Below are 16,144 nucleotides of genomic sequence, written 5' to 3' on the forward strand. Positions count from 1 at the left end.
CGCCCAGCCCTACTCTTAGGGGAGTTTCCACACTTGGGGTGGAAATTCCGCATTTACGCCATAATCTTCTCTTGAGTGCGGAGATTCCACACCAGACTTGGATCACAATCTACACACTGAGGCCGAAATCTCTGTTCTCTGGGCGGATCCCTGTCCTGCTTAAAGATACTACTCGTAGCTTACCTTTGTAAATACTGAAAAGTAGTAAAGTTAGACTTTTGGTCTGGACTTAGACCAAAAGTCAAATGTTACCTTTGTGAATTAGGCCCTTTGAAAGGAAAGTACATCACCAGCACTGTGCAAATGATAATCTAGGAATGGCTGTTAACCTAGATGAATATTAGTTGCCAATGATTTACGGGATGGTACATTGGGTAATCTTATCCTAAACATAAATAAGCATAGGTTGGAATCCGCCAAAGGAATCCAGAGGCAATCATGGTCATAACAAAAGCTCGGATCCTGAGACAATGCAATTCATTATTTGTACATTTTCTGTAATTCACTGCCCATATTCTAATTAATTCTTATCTTGAAAGGACAAGCATTTTGTTTTCTTCTTTCTTTTGGTTTGGGTGGGCCAGGGCCTAGATGCAAAGGTGTTCATGGGATATATGCATTATAAAGTAACTATCTTAACATAAAATAATTCCACATAAAGGTGAACATGTTATGTTCAAATCGCCAAATTAGAATTTCACAAACACAAATGAGCCTGTTTTGACGCTAAGCTTTAAAAGTGAAAGTAGAAAAATAATTTGATTTGAATAGTAGCTTGAAGTAAAGTGCTACAGTGCTTTTATAAAGTGCACCTGGTGATTTATAGGTAACAAAAATGAGTTGCAATTTCAACAGGGTTTTGGAACTCTTGACAAATAATTGATAAGAATTATGGTTTCCCATTATGGTGTTGACATTGATGAGATCAAAGCACATTACAAGCGGATGTATGGTAAAACTCTTTGGCAGGCTATCCGGGTAAGTGTTTCATGAATTCTTAATGTTTTCCTTTGTGTATTTTTATTTTATTTTGCACCAGGCACATCAGTCTAGAGGAACATGCTTTAATTGTAAAGTAATGAATTTGTCACTGGTATCCAAGAGAAAACTGCCTTAATATGATCATTTATGTAGGAATTGTTTTTACCACCTTCTGGTATAGAACAGATACTTCTAACTGAAGCTAAAAAAGCAATAATCTAGTACTCTCTTTAGATCTTGGTGGAGGGAGGCTGTATACGGTACTCCACCAAGGTCTCACCTATGACCTCTGTGCTGCCAATAAGCGGGAGAACGCAGAGGTGTGGATACCATCTTTCACATGATATGATCTCCCCCCTCTATTCTCTTTATGTCGGAAGAATTTGACAGTATGTGCTGCCTGATTCTACAATGGACTGGTGGTGAGGCAGAATCATTTTTGTTTGGTCTTAGCCTATTGTGCTCCACTTTCAGGGACTCATGTGACTGGCTGATACCCAGGTATGGGAGATGTCTCCCACACACTGGGCCACCCTAGTAATCCGAACAACTTCGTACAGTTTAGGAATCAGTGACATTAAAAAAGATGAAATTCTGGGGAAAATTTTTCAAAAACTGGTTAAACCTCTATTTAGTGAAATAATTTGTTCACATTCAATTTTAATTTGTAAATCAGTGTGCATAAATGTTTTTATAGGGAATGTGACTGTCAGTTAGCATTCTTCAAACATCACAATCATTTCAGTTTCATGAAGGTGCAAAAGTGGGGAATTTGATAGAATTGGGCAAGTTGCATGGAACACAACCAGAGCATAGGCAGCCATTTGCTAACCTCTGCTCTACATCTTGGCAACCAACTGTACTATTAAGTGTAATTGTGTGCAATTTCAATGGTGTATTATCGAGCCTATAAATATTAGTATGTTTGATCCATTGTAATTTAGATCTATGGAAAAGTATGTATATCCTAAAATAGCTTTTTTCCCAGTCTTCTATTCCGTGCCAAGATTTTGGTCATGTACGTGAGATTGAGATAGACCACTGGAACACATAAACATTTGTTACAGGCCTTGCGTGCACGCAACCCCTTCTCTATGTGTAGGCTCTTAGAATGCCATAGTTTGTATGTACCAAAATAAACAAACTAAGGTGTCCAGCAGAACAGTGTTAGAGGTAGCAGGAGGATGTAGGATTATATGTTATAAGCCTCAAGTTATAGAGGACAACTAATGCATCTAACGGGCATGTTACACTTCATCCGAGTTAGTCTTACATTTTTCACAATTATTGGCATCAGTGTGACTCTGTTATAGATATACCGAAAACAGATTATAATGATTGTATTCATAATCGGTACACACCCATAGCAAGTTAAAATAGTTGAGGAAGATATTTCTAAAAATAAGTCTGCTCTTGAAACCAAAATTGTATTTAGAAATCAAGAAGGCCATACAACTTTTAGATGCTTGTAACTGTTGAAGTTCTTCAATACCTGAATTTTCCCACTCACTCTGCCAGTTTTAACTTAAGCAATAAAAGCATTTTGCTGAATCTGCCTTTATGAAGAATCTCACTGTGGGAGGTATTCTAAGGGCCATATCCCTCTGGTGTGTGATGAATCATTGCATTACATAATCACAGTCTTTTACATTGATATCACTCACCACAGGTATAGTGCTGCTCCTGTGTAAAGCTAGAACTTTAATTCAGGAGAGACCAGTCACCCTTAACTAATGGAAATTACACTTCTTTTAAACTGGAATTTTTGCTTTCCCTACCCAAAATAGAGGATGTGCATTTTCCATTCACGGTTTCAAAATACAAAGGATGCAAAATGCTAGGGAGAGATTGAGAGAAAAACCAAGGGGCCTGATTCACAAAGGTAAACTTAGTTCAAAAGTCTAAGAGTATGACTTTTGGTATTCACAAAGTTAAGTTACGAGTGGTATCTTTACGTCTGTACTCTGGCAGAGTTTCTGCACTCGGTGAACAATCTCCGCCCTGAATGAGATTCTATCCAACACTTGCAGTGGAATCTCCGCACTCGATTATAATCTCCACACTCAGGGAGGATCTCTGCTCAAGTGCCCAGATCCCGCCTGAATGTGGAGATTCCGTCCCAAGTGCGGAGGTAAAGATAATACTCGTAACTTACCTTTGTGAATAACAAAAACTAGTAAAGTAAGACTTTTGGTCTAAACTTAGACCAAAAGTCTAACTTTACTTTTGTGAATCAGGCCCAAGCATTGGTGCAGGATGGCCATTTGTCTTACATTCATTTTACAAAACAGATATAGACGATACAATGCTATGTGGACATATATACTGCTTAGGTGTGGCACAGTTACTTCCTGGTAGTTCCTTTGAGGTAGACTGATGGTATGCATGGATTTATTCCCTCTCTGATATTGCAGAAAAGTCATTGATACCTTTGATCTTAGGTTTAAAAAAGGCAGTAGTTCTGACAATGACCAAGGTATCATCCATGTAAAGCCATCTCTTAAAAACATTTTTATTGCTAGACTGTACTCTATGAGCTGATTTCTGTGGAAACATGGGGTAAGTGGTTAAATGTAAATGGTTACAATAAGTGAGATGATTCATCTTAATGGCTAGAGCGGTCAACCTCAAAGCAGGGGAACCAGGTTCGAGTCTCGGCAGGGACACACAATATCCTGTGATTCTGGGCAAAACACGTAGGGGGTCATTAGGATGGCGGGCAGACAAAGTCCGCCTGCCATCCTTCCAGGGATTGGGACCGCCCGCCTTTGGTGCGGGGGTCCCGTCACAGACATCAGGATGCGTCCGCCACACTGGTGGGCGCATCCTGCATTCCTGACATTGCGGCGGGCGGTGCTCTCAGCACCGCCTGCCGTAATGCCAGAAAGGCATGTCGTGTACTTCCATGCACAACGTGGCAGACACCACGCAGCGCCTGTCATGTTGGGTATGGAACTGCAGGGGGGTACCATAGGTACCCCCCAGGTGCAACCCCACGCCCCAGAATCCCCCAATGGCAAAACCCACATGCCAACGCCGCCAAGGAAAGGCACAACCCCGTATCTATGCTAATATGGATGGCGGTGTCTCCCAGACACTGCCACCATGTTAGATTCTTTTCCGCCCGGTCGACTCTGCGACCGACATGGTAATGTGGCGGAGGGGAAATGCAGAGTGGGCGGAGGTTTTTAGCGGGTGGATCGCCACCACCATATGGGCGGTGGCGATCCGCCCGCTAACCTACTGGACCCCTTAATCTCTCTGTGCCTATCAAAAATGAAAGTGTCTATCTGTAACACAACTGGTGCTTAGTAAAGCGTTCCGATACCTTTGGGTCGAGTTTGCGCTATATAAACCTACCAAAAAATGAATAAGTACCTAAGAGGGAGATCCTCTTTTGACCAGTACCTCAAAACAGTTACGTTTACAATGCAATTTCCTTGCTATTACAGTGTGAAATATTAACTTGTCAAAAAATTACTATTTAATATTCAATAAATAGATGACATAGACAGGTTTCACAGTACCTTTTTTCGCCTGGTACAAATCATTTCTCAGGAATAGGCGACAGATAGTCACCCTCGCACATTTACCTAGGGGATCAGGGAGTTCAGTTGTGGTATTCTCAAGAGATCAATATTCTCCACTTTTCTGTTAAATTTGTGTGTGTGGCCTCTCACATAACTCCCCCATCTGTCAGTAGCCTAATTGTAAATATATGTTGATGCCACAAAGAATATCCTCAGGTTGTCCAAAGTCTCTCTAACTGATGTTAGCACGTAAGAACCTGACTCGCTGGCCAACTGTGTATCAGCCAATGGTGGATGGGAACCAACTTTCTTAAGCGTAAACCAGCCAACAACTGAGCTCCTCCTTAACAGCCTGATATTTCTGTCTGGAGCAAACTGGCCTGGCTGCGAATATGGACCTACTGCCTTTGTCAGCTAATCAGTCTGTAATCTATGAAACTATTTTGACAGTAATAGTAATTTGGCTTGGAATATGTAGCCTGCCAAAGATGCCAGCAACTAATTTCTACAGATCAAGTTCTTGAAGATAACATTTACATTTAACAACAGTTTCAAATTCTGCTATATTCCACTCCTGTTTGGACAAAGACAACTTCATCTATCTTGAAACCCAGCGAAGTATAAAAGGCAGCAGCATGTCTGACAACTAAACATCCTAGAAGGGACCTGTTCATCCTTATACTGAGTTATTTACACAGGTTGCTCATTAAAAGCAGGGTCTGCTTCTAGGACATGGATAAACACAAAGTTATCTCTCTGAACACATCCTAGATTCTTCATGTCATATTTAAGTAGGACAATCCTAGATGGTCTTTTCATTCAGCAAATCAAACTCTCCTCTGTGCTTCTTCCTAGTATTTTCCTTATAAAAACCCATGTACATTAACTTCGCTGGCATATGCATCGGCCGCACCTTGAATGAACCAGAAAAAGTTTTGACTCTTCAATATGCTTAAGTCAAATATCCACACATTGGGGAACTTCAAAATTGTAATCAATTTGCGCCACTAGAATAATACATAATTTTCTCACAACATTTGTGATACATCATCTAATTGATTGTTGGGTGCAGGACTGTTATCCAGCAGGAATGATGCACATAATATGGTAATAACGATGGTACTAATAGTGATGGACAGTTGCAGATCAACCAAAATCTACTGTGTCAGGTAAGAAGGAGAAACCATAGACCTTCGTCATTCACATGCATTTATATGTATTTATTTATTTGTTGCTTTGCTTGGCACTAAACTTATCCACAGATTTCAAGGTACTATACATCCTAAGACAGATACGTCGTTTTCAAAAAGAGGCGGAGGAAAGAGAGGCAAATAACCAAGAAAACTCCTGAAAGGCTGGAATCATTAGTACTGGCTGAGGATGGGGTTGTTTATGTTTTAGGTCCTTTCCCAGTTAGAGAAATATTATATACTGCTTGAACTACCTGAATTGTAGCATTTAAGGGTTTTGGGTTTTGCCTTCACCAACCCTTGGATTTAGTTGTTCTTGTTTGTTTAGCAATCCTAACTCCATGTGGTTATCTGTTTGCATTCACAGGATGATACCAATGGAGATTATGTAGCAATTCTTGTGACTTTGTGCGGAAGTGACTAGGGAGCTCTGTTCCTATTATTGCAACTCTAATTTTTTCAAAGAACAAGTTGTGTGTTTGCTTCAGCTCTAAACAAATAAAAAGGTATATTACATATCAAATAGTTCCTTGATTTATTGATTTTGTATGCAACCTTTAAAAATTTGAAAATTGAGTTATTTAATTTGAAAATGCTTACTCTTTGTAGTGTCTGTGATTAATGCCACTTACAATTGTTAAATGAATGACAGGGTCCTGCTAATTACAAATGTGAAGCTGAATACCCTATTGTGGATGAAGCCTTACAGAAGCAACAGTTACAATCCTCATCAAGGTGAACCACAAAAATCACAAAAAGTACCTATGCTTAATCTTCTTGTAGCTTGGCACTGTAATGACCGATATTTTCTCAGATTCTGGTGGCCCAGCTATAATCACACGGTCATCACATAACACAGCCTTCTCCAAACTATCCATATGTGTTCCATACTTAGAAGATTAGTCAAAGAAAAAGACATTACTAGCTACTGAAGACACAAGAAACTTATAGTCTGGAGGATATGTGAAGCAACGTCTTCCGACGAACAACGCGCATCTGCACGAGCAACGCACCCCGGTGCGAAATAGGCAACGTCTCCCGACGAACAACGCGCATCTGCACGAGCAACGCACCTTAGTACGAAATAAGCAACGTCTCCCGACAAAACAACGCGCATCTGCACAAGCAACGCACCCCGGTGCGAAATAAGCAACGTCTCTGGACCAACAACGCGTATCTGCATGAGCAACGCACCTTAGTGCGGAATAAGCAACGTCTCTCGATGAACAACGCGCATCTGCATGAGCAACGCACCCAGGTGTGAAATAAGCAACGTCTCCCGACGAACAACACGCATCTGCATGAGCAACGCACCCTGGTGCGAAATAAACACCATCTCCCGACGAACAACGCGCATCTGCACGAGCAACACCTTCCGGTGAATCAATAGATGCCTCCTGGCCTATAAGAAGGATACATTACCTGTAATTTGGATGTCTTTGGATGATTTGGAGCCAATTTCCCTTTCCACTAAAAAGGGGCCTGACCTTCCTTTACAAAGACTAAGAGCAAATTATATGTGCTGTTCTGCAACCATTCCTGATCCTGAGTAGTGTACCTAGTTATCAACAGTTACCTGCAAGTGGGGGTGCCTCCCAGCCCTCTGTACATTAGCATCTGCAAAAAGGAACCCTTTACTCTCTCTCAGAAACAGTAAACAAACAGAATTGCAAACTGGGGTCTCTTTATTACACAACAATGAAATAACGGAACAACAGAATACTAATATGCATAAATGAATAGAGTAGTCAAAAACAGTTAGAAAAGAAAACATTATACATACTTTCATATAAGGGCTGAAAAGTAAGGATTGGTTAGACATAAACAAATATAATAAAAACATTCTTAGAACACCTCACCATTTTATATGGTCTTTTAGAAGGGTCCGTCTCTCTCTCTCACTCTTTCTCTCAGGTTGGGTCAGGACTCTCTGCTTTCAAAAGCACGACTGCACATCTGCACCGTGTTGCTTCGTCAGACTGCCGGACCTCCAGACCAGGAGGAATTGGACTCAAACTCAGCTATCTTCATCCAACTCGATAATGACTAATGAGCATTCCGCTCGGCTCGACTCAGCTCAACTCAACTCGGCTTAACTCAGCTTAACTCCACTCGACTCAGCTTCAGCTTCAACTCCAAAACTCGACAACTCCTCGACAACTCAGCAACTCAGCAACTAAACTCCTTCTGCTTCTAACCCCTCTTGATTCTGACTCCTCTTGCTTCTGACTCAGCTTCTGACTGCTCTGCTCTCTTGCTCTCTGATAATATAGAAGGCTCTCTCCTCATGGAAATTTCCAGTAACAAGCTGACTCCCACTGAATTCCTGTGCCAGTCACCAAGCCTTCGCGCACCCGCAGTGGCCAGCTGCGTATTGCGTCTAGGACCCAAGAGACAAACACATTCCTTCGATAAGAACCAGTCCTCACCGGCTCATTGCTAGTGAATAACACATAAAATCTAAACATTACCTCTGGCCTGCAAGCGCCTCAGACAGCCGAGGCAAGAACAAAGATGGCTTCTCTCTAGTTTTAGGCCTTTAGGCCCGAAAAAGGATAAAGAAGGCACAAAATCATGTCAAAGCCAATAGGTAAACCCTACAAATAGGCACAAATAAGGCTGAAACAAAGGATTCATAGCAGTATACTGAGATGGCAGTGGACCATAGTCATCACTAGTCCAAATAGGACAAATTATCCTGTCACTACAGGCACAAACTCTATAAGACTTAATTTAAAGGCAATGTGTAAAGTATTTATGCAGTACTTAAACAGTAACAAAGTAAGAACTCAAAACAAGAAAGATTCCACAGCAATATTGAATTATGGAGTTAATTGTGATAAGTTATGATTTTTTTATTTTTAAGTAACAAATAACAGCTAATAGGTTGTGGACATCTAGTCATGTGAGACAAAGGTAAAGTCAAAAGTTATGGCTGACTGTGCTAAAATTTGGATTGGATACATGATATGGATTGGACCCGATCTCCACTAACCTTCGGCCTTTGGAGAATAAGTTGAGCGGGGCAAGGCAGCCAGTGGTGTCTGAGCGTGAGGCATTGTTGTCGGGGAGTGGCTGGAGAAAGTAGCAGTGAAGATTTGTACGTTCAGACTTAGGGCCAGATTCAAAGGTCAGTGGATGGGTTACTCCATCACAAATGTGACGGATATCCTCCCTCCGGTTTTACAAGTGCCATTAGATATAATGCTCAACTTCCTCTATTTAACTGTCTTGATAGAAAACGACCAGTAGAGGTCAATAAAATACTAGAATTGCTTTCTGCTTGTTCAACTGTCTCCTTTTAACTGACTTGATAGAAAACGACCAGTAGGGGTCAGGAAAATACCAGAATTAAACCCAGATCCTTGTAACTGGGGGTGAATGTTTGCATTGTCCAGCATTCCGTTCATCAATTGTTTCTTTTGCATATATTGCCCTAAGTGGGAAGGGTATGCCCAGACGTGGGTCCTGTGCTCATTACACCACTGGATTCAAGCTAGCCTGGCTGATGAAGGGTGATGCCCTGAAACCGGTCCCAGGATATTTGTGTCCGGTCCAGGGAGGGACTGGCTTGGCAGTTCGGGCTGGACTGTTCCCATAAGGAACAGGATCAAGACTGATTTGCATATGGTTAGGTCCAAACCGGGGTGGTGTGGTGAGCAAAAGAATGATGGATTCAACCCAGATCCTTGTGACTGGAGGTGAATGTTTCCATTGTCCAGCATTCCGTAAATTAATTGTTCCTTTTGCACTTTTAGAAACTTTACCATTCTATGCCTCTACATGTGTCTGATACAAGTCTGAGGTAGGTGCCAGCTGGGCTTCACGCATTACTTCTAGACAGTCACACACAAAGGGAGCTGAGCATTGCATGATGGGCTATTCACATCCAGATGGCCCATTAACATTTTGAATGGTCATTCTAGGCAGGATCGGAGGGAGAAGCTGACAGTTTCACCTGAATAGGGCTGTGCCTGTCCCCTCACAAAGAACTACATATTCCCCTGTAGTACGTCTGGAGCCAGGGCAGGGACCTTGTGTACTTCAAAGAACTCTCTTTGATGTCTCCCCCATGTTAAAAGCACAACTGGGTATAAGTACTGTACCCCTGACTCAATCGACTCAGTACACCTCTGAACCTGAGGACACACTGCCAAGAAGAAGGACTGCTGTGCTGCTGAAAGGACGTCAGTCGGCTGGACTCTGCTTGACTCCTGCTGTACTGTGCCTGCTGACTGCTGTCTTCCTTTACTGGTAGAGAGAGGGACTGAACCAGAATCTGTACAGCCCCAGAACCAAGTGACTCCAAGGATTTATTGGCTTGCCTCCTGTTCTAAAGTCTCAGGGACATCAAAGACTTCATTCAACCCTGCTACAGCCTCCGGACTCTCCCAACTGTGAGTCCTCCCCTTCCAAGTGATGCAATCCAATCCTGAGCCCTTGAAAGTGGGGTTTCTGAAATTTTACTCATTGCCAACTTTGGGCCGGTCGTAACAGACACATTCCCTTCAATGCTGACACACCGCCACTTCACAGACATCCCAGTGCAGCTCCACGATGATACATTGCCTTCATCACCAGGGGTTCCATCCCGACGCATACCCGAAATGTGCGACTCAGAACAGACAGATCACCTATAATCGTACACATCGACTACTCCTCGCAGCTTGCTCATCAACAACAAGACTTCTTCTGTGAAGGTACTGTTTGCCACGGGCTCTGCTTGGCTCCTGTATCTGTCCAATGCTCCATTGCAGTCGATTTCACTTTTCATATTTTACCCAGTCGCCCTAAGTTGGCAGGGTTTGCCCAGACATGAGTCCCTTGCTAACTCTGCCACTGGATTCAAGCTAGACTGGCTGATGACGGAAGATTAGCCAGAAACCGGTCCTAGGATGCTTGTTTCCGGTCCAGGGAAGACATGGCTTGGCAATTCGGGCTGGATTGTTCCCATGAGGCACAGGGTCAGACTGATTTGCATTTGGCCATGTCTGAACTGGGGTGGCGGAGTGAGCTAACGAATGATGATGGATTAAACCCAGATTAGTTGACTGAGGGTGAGTGCTTGCAATGTTCAACACTCCGTTCATCATCCCCTTTGGTTTTGCCTTTTAGAAAGTTGGCATTTTCTTAGTTTAACCACCATGTGCCTCTGCCTGATTATAAATGTGCATCTGGGGTGGGTGATATTTGGGCTTTGTGCATTGCCTGTAGACAATCATACACAAAGGGAGCTGAGCTGTGCATGATGGGCCATTTTACATCCTGATGGACAATTAACATCTTGAAGGGTCATCCTGGGTAGGATTGGAGTGTGGAGCTGACATTTGCAACTGAATAGGGCTGTGTCTGTCCCCACACAAAGAGCTGGGTACCCCCTGTTGTGAGTCTAAAGCAAGGGCAGGCGGGGCAAGTACCTTTTGTACTTCAAAGGTCTCTGTTTGAAGTCTCCTTCATGTCAAAAGTACAACTGGGTGTAAGGCTGGACCCCTGACACCACCAACTCAGTGCATTGCTGAACATGAGGACAAGAAGGACTGCTGTGCTGCTGATAGGGCTGTCACTCTGCTGGACCCTGCTGAACTCCTGCTCTGTTGTGTCTTCCCTGCTGCCTGCTGCCCTCCTTGCCTGGTATCCCAAAATTGAAGTGACTCCAAGGGCTTGCTGCCTTGCTGCATGTTCTAAAGAATTAGGTATCATCCTAGATACAAAGGCAATAAGCAACAATGTTATGCAATAAATCATATGGGGCAATAGGCCTCGCCCGCATAAACACTGTTTGCCCCAATCGGGGCCACTACACTCTGAAACTGGCCCCAGGCCAACTGGCCTCTCTCCGGGGCTCAAATGCCCTTTGTCCCGCAAAGTCAGGGCTGGCTACAAAAACAGCAAAAAGCAAAGTGTGCAAAGCGCTGGGGCAGGGCAGGAGTGTCTCTAACTCCTCTCTCTCTTCTCCTGAGGAGTACAATGCCCCTCAATACATTGCAGCTGCCTGCACACTCGCAGGGCAGCTGGGAGTCAGGCCCAAAAACAAGCACTGGCACCATTGCGCAGTTGGGAACCCAACTCTGGGACCCTTGAAATTCCCAGTGCTCCCCAAGGTTGCAGCTGCATGCTGTCAGACAGGGCTGCTGTAAGGTCAGCACGGGCACCACGGTGCCCTCAGAGCGGCACTGGGGGGAGGCGGGAACCTACAATATGCCCCAACACCACCTCCACCGAGCTGGAACTGAGCCCTACTCACTCTTTGGAGTCCTTACGCAATCTCTGGGCACGGCACTGTGCCCCTATAGGCCCCTTTCTGCTGGCAGGCCATGGGGAAAGCCAGAATGGAGCACACACTGCTCCCGCTTCTTCGGTGGCTGCAGGGTTCTCTCTGGCAATAACGTGGGCAGTCCCACAGGCCTTCTCCTTGGGGGGGTTGAAATAAAGCACACAGGAAAGTAGCGCCCATGCTCCTCACCTCCTTCTTGGGCACAGCTGTAGTGCTCATGAGGAGCTAGAGTCCTCCCTAAGTTCAGGGTCTCCCAGAATAAAGTAGCGCTCTGGCAGCTCTGCAGGCGTCAGCTCCTCACCTCCTTGAAGTATAGGCCACCAACTAGAGCTCTTTGATAGCACAGCGCTGTATTGACAATAACCAGCTCTCCATGGCAGCACGCGCAGCAGGTCCCATGCACCTTCTTCTCCTGGGCAGGTGCTGGAGGCAGCGCTCACCAGGCACTAGAGAGGCCCAATAGCTTCAGGGACAACAGACAGTGCTCCTCTTCTCTGGCATTGTAGACAATAGTGCCCACGAGGCACTAAGAAGCAGGAAAGTCCTTGAGGGCTGGGATAGCGCTGCAACCCGCACAAGGCGCTAGACAGCAGAAGGAGCCCAGTTACTTGAAATGTAGTGCTCACGAGGCGCTAGGGGCCAGGAGACAGTTAATGCAGGGCAAGATCAGCAAACAGCAGGGCAGTTCACCCAAAAATGAAGCAGCAGTACCTGGGAACATTCATCCTCCATTACGATGGCAATCCTGCTAGCACAGCAGTCTCCACTCCAGCAGAGTCTCTCAGTGGCCCTGAGGACAGCAGAGGGGTACAGATGGGCTGAGCACATGGCATCTCTACTGCTCAACATATACACCCCTCCTCCCACCTACCAGAAAGGGCTGGTAGCTTCTAGAAGATCCCTGGCAGTTCCAGCCTCAAATGTCACTGTGGGTAGAGTGTAGAGCACCTTGTTACTTCAAACACTCGACCGCCAACCCACTTCAGGCAGGAGGCACAAGCAGACAGAAATGGCGTCCATCTTAATAGTGACATTTTACAAAGATGCATTTCTACAATGGTGGAAATAAAGGTGCGATACCCCATTGCACAACATTTATTATTTTCAGTTCAGACACACCATGTCAGTAAAAAGGCTATGGGAAAAGCAAAATATTTTAGGACAAAAAGTGCCAAGTCCACCAGTGTTTATATTAGATTATTAGAAAAGCTGAAAAATTACTAATGAGATCTAACATTTATTGTGAACAAATAACAGAGTCTGCTTATAAGAGAAAACTGCACTCTTTACTGAGAAGGCCTCAAAACTACTTTAGGAGTTAATTTGCTTTTTAAACGCAGAATGTAGAAACATTTATTTTAGTCTTCGTAGTGACTATTGTGTTCTTTCCTTGTTGATGGCTACCAGCGGAACTTCCTACTGTCCAAGGAAAAGTTTAGTTTTGTGGATAACTGTGTTAGTAAACTGTAACACAATCTTTTCAAATGTGCTCGAGTCAAGGATGGAGAAGATTTTGGTTTCCTTTGCTGAAGGCCGATGATGACTGCATGCGTCTTAACAAAGAACTTTTGAGAGAGAGGCATAGGGTGTTAGTTGTGACCTAACACCCTATGCCTCTGAACCAATTAGAACTGAGAATTTCCTGGATTTTGTTACTAAGATAGGGACGAATATTAACATTTACGGTAAAACTATTAGTATTACAAACCATGCTTTTAAGTTAGTCGAGACAAGGTGTTTTTTTTATTATTAAGGGGCAAGGGTGTGGTCAATGCATTTATTTCTCTGTGTGGCTCAGCAACATAATTATGGAATTATTTTACTTTTAGGTTATATAGCCTGGGTAACTCTGTCCCTGTCATACCTTCGGGTTTTAGTTTGAGGAGAAATGAAATCATAAACTTCAGTATTCACAAATTATTGGGTTTTTATTTATGTGAAGATTGGGTGTTTCTAAATATTTTTCCACCTTTTTGTGTTCATTTCTCCGTGTGGAGCTGCACCATTATTATGGCGATACTTCAATTCTAGGTTATGTTGTGGGGGTAAAATGTTTCTTCATGTCTCTGGGCTTTTTTTTGTTTGTAGAGAGGTGAGGACATGTGGGTTAGGTAGTCAATGATATTGTTCCAAGGAATGTTGTCGTTTAGGCCTGTTTTTCGTGTTGACATCCGGGAAATCCAGAGTATTTCCTTATTGAAAAGGCAGCTTTCCAAGTTTTCTGCAGTGATCAATTGTTCTACTACCACGCAGGTCATATCGTTGTGAGTATGTCCTTGATTGATGAAGTAGTCCATCATTTTAATTGTGCTCCTTCTGCAGCTTATGTTTCTCCTGTGTTCATTAATTCGGGTCTTAATTTTTCTCGTGGTGATCCCCATGTAGCATAATCCACAGGCGCACATGATAAGGTAGACCACACTTAATGAATAGCAATTGGTATGTTTGCATAGTGTCATGTTTTGCCTAGTTCTAAATTCCGGATTTTCGTTGTTCTGGCAGGTGACAGACAGTTTCCCCAAGGGTGGTGGCCCATCCCCTCTGGTAGGCCCCCATAGACTTCATACAGTAGTTCTTACATCCTCAGTTTTGCATTCCGTCGTCTGGTTCTTACCAGTGTATCTTTTAAGCGTTTGGCTTTTATGAAGGAGAAGAGTGTTTTTTTCCATTTCAGTTTGCCTGAAGCTAGAATTTTTGCTTATGTTTTTTTTTAACTTTATTTGTCAATGGTGTTAAAAGTTATCATACAAGTTAGTGGAATAGTGTCATCAGTTCTGTTGATCTGTTCTAGGAGACCATCTCTGTTTTGGCCGCTTGCTCTCTTGTAGTTTTTTTTTTAAGATGCTCTCACGATAGCCCAGAGTTTTCCTTTAAGTTCTCTTGCTTGAGTAATAAAGTTGTTTTATTTTTTAACAGTTTATTCTCAATCTCAGAAAGTGCCCATACCGTAGACTTTCTCTGAGGTCTCTTGGGTGGAAACTGTCAAATTTAAACAGGGTATTTCTGTCTGTAGGTTTTTGGTATGTCCTTGTGTGTAATTTTCCTTTTTCAGCATATATGGTGACGTCCAGAAAGGTTATGGACTTCTTGTTGGAAGTGTAAGTGAACTTTTAGTTGGGATCGCATGTATTTATCCATGTTAGAAACTTGCTCATATATGTGTTATCTCCATTTCAAATCACTAAAATATCATCCATGTAGTGCTCCCAAAGTTGTATGTTGTTTCTGTATGTATTTTCGTCATGTAGAATATGTCTGGTCTCAAAGCTGTATACATAAAGACCCACTACGCTGGGGGCGAATGTACTGCCCATTGATGCCCTAAACATTTGTAGATAGGTTTTGTCTTCAAATTCAACGTATTTTTCTTTTAATGCGAGACTGGTGTATTCTAAAATAAAAAAAATTGGTGTCATAAAATTCAATTTCTCCCATTCCAGAGTTTCTCTCAAGACTTCTAGGGCCAGATGTAGGTAATTTTATTTTACCACTTCTTAAATACCGAATCATACCGATTTGGTATTTAAGAAGTGGTAAAATAGAGGGGGGGAGATGTAGGTATTTCAGAATCGGTAAATACCGAATCGTTAAGATTCGGTATTTACCGATTCTGTAAATACCGAATCGGTAATGCCCATTGATTCCTATGGGCATTGAAGCCCATAGGGATCAATGTGCATTACCGAATCGGTATTTACCGATTCGGTAAATACCGATTTCAGCAAGGGTGCAGGGGGTGTCACTTTGACACCCTCTAGCACCCCAAATACAGGCATGTGTGCCATGTGGCACACATACATGCCCTAAGGCCATGTCTGTGTGTCACATGGCACAGGTGTGCATGCACAGATGTGCATGCACACCTGAAGTCCGTATTTTACCACCCAATTGGATTGGGTGGTAAAATACCGAATTCTGAAGGACTGTAGCGCTGTAAACAGTGCTACCTACATCTGGGTTTTACCAATTCGGTAAAATTACCGATTCGGTATTTTAAAGATTCGGTAAATTTACCGTTTCGGTAAATTTACCGAATCTGTAAAATATTGGCCCCTACATCTCGAAAACCGATTACCGGTCGGTAACGGCCGAAATCGGCCGTTACCGGCCGGTAATTGGCGACCTACATCTGGCCCCTAGTGTGGAATCTTGGGGTAGGCTGGTGTGCA

At 43.2% G+C, this 16,144-nt stretch overlaps 1 protein-coding gene and 1 pseudogene across 1 annotated transcript in view; both read left to right on the plus strand.

The window, feature by feature from the left end:
* LOC144820194 (annexin A1-like) overlaps positions 1 to 6,604 on the plus strand; it is a 159,294-nt pseudogene extending 152,690 nt beyond the window's left edge.
* Positions 1 to 16,144, plus strand: part of LOC144819575 (annexin A1-like) — a 599,711-nt gene that overhangs the window by 41,671 nt on the left and 541,896 nt on the right. The gene's annotated exons all lie outside the window — the stretch shown is intronic.

The sequence above is a fragment of the Lissotriton helveticus genome, chromosome 2_1 (assembly GCF_964261635.1).
Source record: "Lissotriton helveticus chromosome 2_1, aLisHel1.1, whole genome shotgun sequence".
NCBI classification, from domain to species: Eukaryota; Metazoa; Chordata; class Amphibia; order Caudata; family Salamandridae; genus Lissotriton; species Lissotriton helveticus.